This window comes from Crocuta crocuta, unplaced genomic scaffold (assembly GCF_008692635.1).
Source record: "Crocuta crocuta isolate KB4526 unplaced genomic scaffold, BGI_CrCroc_1.0 scaffold213, whole genome shotgun sequence".
Classification (NCBI taxonomy): domain Eukaryota; kingdom Metazoa; phylum Chordata; class Mammalia; order Carnivora; family Hyaenidae; genus Crocuta; species Crocuta crocuta.
Window position 1 is genome coordinate 504,601 of NW_027529442.1, and position 8,336 is coordinate 512,936.

At 42.6% G+C, this 8,336-nt stretch overlaps 1 protein-coding gene across 6 annotated transcripts in view; it reads right to left on the minus strand.

Annotated features, from left to right (window-relative positions):
• Window positions 1-596: 596 nt before the first annotated feature.
• Window positions 597-8,336, minus strand: part of FHIT (fragile histidine triad diadenosine triphosphatase) — a 1,396,599-nt gene continuing 1,388,859 nt past the window's right edge. For all 6 annotated transcript variants that reach the window (XM_077760238.1, XM_077760233.1, XM_077760234.1 and 3 more), the window contains one exon: window positions 597-906. The gene's annotated coding sequence lies outside the window, so the exon portion shown is untranslated. The remainder of the gene's footprint in view (window positions 907-8,336) is intronic.

The following is an 8,336-nucleotide window of genomic DNA, read 5'->3' on the forward strand; positions in this document are numbered from 1 at the left end:
GCAACAAACTAATATGCCATATATCAATGATGGTGGTGGGGTCAGGTAGTAGCCCGTAGGCCAAGATATTCTCAAGGAGGCTTTCTATGGTTCTATATAGCAGTGCCATTGATATATTTTATTTTTCTCTATAAACCTGAATCTCCCCTTTATTAATCTACCAGAGGAAAGAAAGAACGCCCTTCTGTCATCTTTCCTTAAAGAAATTGACTATTATGGGTGAGAGGTGTTCTTCCTCAACCAACATTAAGAGCTTGTCCATTCCCTTTTGTTACATTCCTACCACTCAAATAGCCAGTCCAACATGTCTGATCACCTCATTACATGTTTATTAGTTTACCGAAGCCCATTTTGCCATCCTAAGCTATTTCAGCTCTGCCTCTCTTCACTCAAGGCAGGAAGAGAATACAACCAAGGAAAGTTATGCATTTCTTGTTCTGTTTTGTTCACTACCAAAATGGAAACTCTCTAAATCTTATCTCCGCTTTAACAAACCTTTGGTTACAGGAGGCATGGTAGTTCTAAAAGATCGACTTTCTCAGTTACACCTTTCAGAGGCCCCAAAATATCAATTTTTAAGTTACCCAACACACAAGTTAAATGTTTTAACCACCATTTTATTTCCATCCAGGCCAAGGGACAATTTAGAAAAGGTTCTATTCTAAGTACATAGCTCAGAAAGTGTGGAAGGGCTGTCGATGCTGTTGTTTTGAAGTCAGCCTGTCAGTCACGGTGATTGAAACATAACCCCAATGGGTTCCACAAGTGGAATAAAATGCTTTGCAAAAGGTTGCAGAATTGTAGGATGTGATAAAGTCTGCTTAGCTTCATTTTCAATGCTGCAGAGTCCTAGAGAACAAGGCCCATTTCCGTATGCCTTGGGATTTGTTCAAGTTACTTTTGTGCCTGGAAGTGACAGAACATAAAAACAGACATTTAGTTAGAACCAATAGCTTTTTCTGAGTTATGGCAATAAACAAAATGTAAGTTTGCTTACTGCTAATCTGTTAGATTGCCACTAACAATTTACAAGAAACCATAGAGATGTGGGCAGAATGTGTGAAATAGTTGGGTCCCAACCCTGCTGATGCCTATATTCCCTGGATCCCCACATTTTCTGTGGCTTCTGTTCATGGCCCACACACGTCCCAGAGGTCAGCTACATGGTCTCTTAATCTCTCTTACAGAAATGAGGCTTATGTACAAATGAAGCCAGTTCAGACCTTTATTAATTAGGTAAGAATAGATTCTCAAATGAACATGTTATCAGAATTACCTGGTGAGCTTGTTAAAGACACAGATTTCTTGAATGTGTCCACCACATTCTGACTCAGCAGGTCTGGAGAGAGGCCCAGGAATCTGTGCTTTTTAATGAGCTCTCCGTAAGAGTCTGAGATTTGGGGAATTATTGAGCTAGTGTGTAGCAGGCAGAATTAGCTGTGCTTCAAGGCTAAGTTACCTTAAGGATTTGGGTAGAACTAAAACAAATAATTTCTACTCATAAAACAGGAAAGGGGTGGTTAATCTTAGAAAGAAAAGAGAATCCCTAGATCATAGAAATGTGTTTCATAGTTCTGGTATTCTCCCTCCACCCCAAAGGAGAACCTGTTGGAGCCTTGGCTTCTGGGCCTTAATAACTGGTATCAGTGAATGGGAATGGTCAGGAACTGGGCAAGATGATACCACTAGCCTGGAGGACACTGGAAAAGGCAGACAGTTATAGGAAAGAGAAAATACCAGAGAAAAGAGGAGGATTTTATGGGCTAGATTCCATAATATCGGAGGGAAGATTGAAAGGAAGGGTCCTGGGATATGTTCGGGCAGCTACAGGATGTGATTCAGGATGGTGTTTTGAGGAACTTTGTTGAGAAGCATAGATGGACTTTCCTTCAATGTTTTCAGTTGACTTTGGTGTAGATTTATATTACTTTTCACTTAACTATTTGCTATTGGTGTGCTAAATGGATGGCTTTGTGTGCAACATTGCAGACAAAGACCTGGGTGGCAGAGCTGCAAAGACTCAGCTTTATCCTGGGTCCAGTGTGTACTTAGTTTAAGGGTATCCCCAGTATGGCTTGTTCAGCCCTATCTGGCACATGGAGAGTGTTTTTAGTAAGTCTAACATTATACTTTTCCTACAAGTACATACAAAGGTTAGAGAGCAAAGGGCAGGCAGGGTATCCCTTTGGAATTACACCTCATCTCTTCCAGAACATAGAAGCCTAACCACTTTTGCTTCAGCCTTCACATTTGAGCTCAGGATCCACCGCCCTCCTCATCTACTGATGTGTGTGAGGGGTGGGAAGTAGGGTATATGTACCATTCAGTTTGCAGTCCCCCACCTCCAAAGATGGGGGCCTGTCTCACCTCTTTGACGTTGGGATCATTCTATATTGTGCCCAGTACCACCCATCTTGTCTGGACATACAGGTCATCTCCCAATCATTCATCATTGCCCTTGTCCTTGAACAATTATTGACTTTGAGTCAGAGGCACCTGTGCAGGCCTGAAAATGGATGTGCCCTTTCTTCTCCTCCGCCTCACCTGTCTAGGGCAGATTTATGTCCTAGAAGTTTCCCTCGGTTTTATTTTTGGTCTTGAATGTTGTGGCTCCTTGTTATTTGCTGCACCCGCCCTCCCAGACAGCAACCCTGTAATTTCCAAATCTCCGTGGAAGCCTCTATCTGTACCTGAACAGGCTTTCTGTCAGTCTACTTACAATGCTTCTGTAACACATCCCTCACACGGGTCTGGCATCCAAACTGTCTGCCTAGCTTCTGAAAGTTCTGTGCTCAGCAGTTCCTTTTCTTCACCTAGCCTGGAAGCTTGTGGAAGGCAGAGTTTGCTTCTCGTGCCAGAGCACAATGAGTGAACGTGTAGGGCTCTGAGGAGGCGTGAGTCTGAAGTACAGCCTCCTGACTGGCTGGTTGTGTGTCTGTAGCAGAGCAACATGTGCCTGGCCCAGGTAGGGAGAAGGCTGAGTCGGTTAATACACACAAAGCCCTTCAAGCAGAGTCTAGCGTACCATACACACTCACTAATGTTAGCCTCTGTTATAGTCATTACCATTATTTATTCTCTGGATTGCGTGGCCAGTCTCAAAGCAAGTGAATATCAGTGCTTAGCTATGCAGAAAGAGGTTCAGTCTCATTGTTGGAGAGGGTGCATTTGGACAAGGTACTCATCTTCCCATCTTCTGGTTGGAAGTCATATAGTATGTGTGCCCTTCCTGTGCCTCATACCCTTCAATATCACCTGTAGACAGGGGTGTTTTTCAACGTTGCTTTGGTATATCAACAAATGTATTTATCAGAGTGTGAATAAGACCCCGAGGAAGTGCAAAGAGGTGAAGAATGGTAACCTCAAGGCACTTCTGACCCATGTGGGGCAACAACACTACACAGGAAGGAGCAAGGCAATAGATAATTGGGTGCCAGGCAACCAATCCAGAAGATGTGGGCTTCTGGAATTCCACAAGCAGAGAGCATGAGTCCAGAATGTGTTAAGTTTGACCGTTTTCCATGAATGTATGTGTTTCAAATATTTCTATATCTCTGAACTAGTGGCAAATGAACTGAGAATGTCTCCATCCCCCACAAGGCTGTGCTTGAGAGATAACAAGGAAGTTATGAAGGGAGTCATTGTGACTCTGGACAGTTGAAGAGGTTTTTTGAAAGGGGAGGTTCAAATTTGGTAGGGAATTAAAACTGCCTGATGGAGAAAGATTAAGTTTTGAGTAAGGTTGGCCACCTGGTATGTGCTATAATCTTCTCTTCCATCTCTCTCTGGACAATTTCAGGGAAGTCTTGTAAGTCAATTTGCACTTTGTTGTCATGATATAGTGAGAAGCAGAGATACTGAAGGGATTCCCCTGGGTTATGAACCAAACCGTACTGACTTCTCCTTGAACAAAGAGGTGTCATCAGGCTCCATAAAGTTTTTCTCCATAAAATTCAACAGATCCAGCCAACCTCTGAGTGCATTCAAGGAAACACCTTTTTACTAGTGTGTCCATGAAGGAGGCTTCTACCTCTTACTCTGTCCCTCCTACACTCTGGCCCGGAGGATGAATTTCTGGTTTGAAGCTAGGAAAACAGATCAACATCTCTCTCTTCTGTAGGTGAACCTGGAAGGGAGCTAGTCAAAGTTAATCTGAAAAAATGCAAAAGGAACATATGGGCCACAAAAACTCAACACACCTTTCTTCAGTTTCTTGAAGATCATGTTTCTCAACTTGGCTATTCATTGGAATCATCTGAAGAAGTCTTAAAATAGACATGCCTCCATTTTTCACCCCCCCCCCCCANAAAATCATGGAGTGTGAAAACAAAGAGCTCCAACCCTGTTTCTTTTTTGATTCAGTTCCAAAGTGTGCTTCTGATAAAATGTTCCAAATGCCCCAAAGCAATTCAGATGCTGGAGACAAGTTTCAGTGGGTTTCAGATGCAAACATTCAACTTCTAGTAAAGTTGCCTGCTGCACTCTTAGCAGAGCCACACATACTGGGTAAGTGTTGTCCTTCAAAGGTAGTGCTTCTTGGGCATGAGATGAAATAGAATGGCCCATTTTGCATCCATACTAGGGATGCCACAGAAGTGGTTTTAAGGCAAAGTAATCACACACACCAGCAAAACAAAGTCTTGAGACACTAACATAAAATTCCTCTGTAACAACTTTCTTCTTTTTAAAGTACCTCTTAGTTCCTAGCAGGCTAGAGACACAGGCATGGAAAGTCATTCTGCTCACACCAAAAACAAGAGGAGCAATTTTCTACGGGCAGGTACTTCTGACCCCTGCCTTTCAGCTTTTTCTTAATAAACTGGTCTCAGAAATTGGACAAAAGCTGCTGGTGGCAATCTCTTAGAGTAAGTGGGTACAGGTGAAGCTGGGAGTGGGGGGAAATGGCATGGAACAGAAAGCCACTTTGATTAGTCAACTCTAAGGCAATGCAATTATTTCTCCACCTAGTGACAGACAGAAGGGGTTACCCCCAAGCACAGTGGCCAGAAACCCAGCGGTGTGAGGACAGATTTGAGAGCAGAGCAATCTCGTGCCAAGTTTCCTAACTCAAAACCATCCCTCTGTGGTGTGTGCCACGTATGCTGATTAATAACACAACTTTCTTCGATGAGAAAGTGTGACTTGACTTCCCCTTATACAGGGCCATTCCCCAGGCCTGTGTTTGTCCGTCCTTGAGGGTACGGAGGGCAGCTCCAGGCAGCGTGTGGCCAGCCACACACAGGAGGGGAGACGCACTTCCCTGGCTGTCCTTTATAGAGTGGCCATAGACTCAGCACTGTCAGTTTTCTCTTTGAAGGGATAAATCAAACACTAAAAACCACAAACACACAAGAAAGACGCTGCTCAAGCTTGTAGCTGTGAGTGATTTACGGAGACCCCGCAGGGCTCAGGACTTCGTCTCCTGGCAAGTGGAGCTGAGAAGGCTTTGAGACTTGATGGTGGGAGTGAGGGGGCAGAACACAGCAAACCCGCTCCTGGCAAATTCATATTACTCATCGAGCATTTTCCTCTTGCCCCACTTGAAACCAGTGAGGCCTCTGTCTTCTACGTTTGTCCCTTTTACAGCCCCTCCCCTGCATCTGTACTGAGCAAAGAGTCTCCTTAAAAGGCTTTCTCGTTCTGAGGGAGCTTATGAAGAACAGGCTTTATTTGTCTCTAAATCTTCAGCTGATATTACTTTTCCCGGAGACTCAGTTGAAATGAAAAAGGATTACTTTATATTTACTTGCGTCTTTCATGAGAGAAACTAATTTTAAGGAAGAAAGTCCCTACAATGTGAAATACTTTCCCTTCTTTCAAACTCTCCACAGGGGCAAAAGGAAAGCTAAAAGGTATACGTGCTTTGTCGTTTACCTGGTCTGACAGCTTCTTTTTATCATGCTTTTGAGGGTGACCTTCCTACAGCATATTCCTTCGCTCTATTCCTGCTCTCCTGTTATAATAGAATTTTAGAGCCAAGTATGGAGCAGGCTACCTATGATAATTAATGGCTCTGAGAGTTTGCTGAGTGTGTTATTTAATTAATGGCACTTGTGTCTGGAGTGTGTACAACTCTGTGGTTGAATAAAAGGTGTATTTGCTGAGGGATTATAGACAAATACTCCAGGATCGTCACATAGAGAATTTGTCAGGGTTCAGCACATTTAGTAGCCTAATGGGGTTATTATATTTTTTGTTCTCTGCTATTAAAATGTACTGAAATGCTATAACTCTGTTGTTTTTGCCTTATGTGAGTTTAGATTACAATCCCCCCAAACTCCTTAGGCTAATGGATAAAAATCTATTATGTGGAGCAGAGCCCTTCATAAAAATAAAAAAAAAAAAAAGNAAAAAAAAAGATGAAATCTTTAATGCTATATTTTGAGAATGAAGGTAATGGTTAAGTTATAGTTTCCTTCACCTACCTACAACCACAAAGAGACTAACTTGAATTATATTCAAGTTCTACGTGAGACCAAAAACTAAAGGATGACAACTAGCAAGAAAACACAGAGCACGTTTCTGTGCAGACGTCAGCAGTTCATACAGGGAAAGAGCTACAGACCTATCTCTATATGTATTCAGATACAGTGGCTCAGTTGGTTAAGCATCTAACTTTGGCTCAGGACATGATCTCGCGGTCTGTGGGTTTGAGCCTTGTGTCAGGCTCTGAGCTGACAGCTGGGAGTCGGCTTCAGATTCTGTGTCTCCGTCTCTCTCTCTCTGTCCTTTCCCCACTTGTGCTCTCTTTCTCTCTCAAAAATAAACATCTATGTATATACAGAGAGAGACTGCAAATAAGAAGGGTCCAGTTTTAAGCTTGTATTGTCACCCTGTGTGCCTAGACGAGTTATATCTGCTCTCTGGGCCACTGTTCCCTCCTTTGTAAAACAGTAGATTTGACTCCCTTTCAGCCCAAAGATGCTCAGAGTCTCTGATTGTTTTCAGTAGGGACAGAGAAGCTGACTGTCCCAGTGAGAGAAGAGATAGCTAATTGCTCACTTTTAGGACTTGAGGATTTTTTTTTTTCAGGAAGGGACTTCTTGCCAGGCATATAAATGTTCCTGAGGGCAGGAAGGCTTGCCCAATCTCCGAAGCCCAGTCAGGTGGTCAGGGAACAAGACTCAAGCCACGAGCCTTCCTTCTTCCCCATTACATTCTACCAGAGACTTCCCCTGTCATGGCAAACAGTGGAAACAGAGACACCTGCACCAAAGTTCAACTGGAGTGAGGAGAGAGGCCTGAAGGCTGTGCTCAGCAGCGATTCCCAGCACTCCCCTGCCCCAGGTGGACAGGGAAAGCCATGTGTTCCAAGCATCTATCAGCCAGCTTTCATGTGGAGGGGTGTTCAGTCTTATGTATGGAAACCAAATGTAGTCTTCACCTCAGGCCCATGAGGTAGGTATCATAATCCTAGTTTTTCAGCTGGGAAAGTGTCACCACAGTAAGTGCAAGACTGGAGCCAAATGTGCTTACTTCCAGAGCTCAACCTCTTCACAACCACAGGGGCCAATATGGTAGCCACTAGCCACATGTGGCTAAGGGGCACCAAAAAATGTGACTTGAGATGTGCAGAAAGTACAAAATACCTACTAGGTTTCAAAGATTTACCCTAAAAAAGGAATATAAAATAGCTCAATCACTTATATATATAAATTTTAATTATAAAGAGAATAGAATGATAATATTTGGATATACTGGGTTAAATATAACATAGTATTAGTTTTTTAAAATGTTTATTTATTGACCATTCACAATTACACAAAGAAAACATAAAATACCTCGGAATAAACCTAACCAAAGTTATGAGAGATCTGTATGATGAAAACTATAGAAAACTTAGGAAGGAAATTGAAGACGACACAAAGAAATGGAAAAACATTCCATGCTCATGGATTGGGAGAATAAATATAGTTAAAATGTCATTACTACCCAAAGCAATCTACACATTCAATGCAATCCTAATTAAAACTGCACCAGCATTCTTCTCAAAACTAGAACAAACTATCCTAAAATGTGTATGGAACCACAAAAGACCCCGAATAGCCAAAGTAATATTGAAGAAGAAAACCAAAACGGGAGGCATCACCATCCCAGACTTTAGCCTCTACTACAAAGCTGTAACCATCAAGACAGTATGGTAATGGCACAAAAACAGACACATTAACCGATGGAATAGAATAGAGAACCCGGATTTGGACCCAAAAATGTACAGCCAACTAATCTTTGACAAAGCAGGAAAGAATATCCAATGGAAAAAAGACAGCCTCGTTAACAGATGGTGCTGGGAGAACTGGACAGCAACATGCAGAAGAATGAAACTAGATCATTTTCTC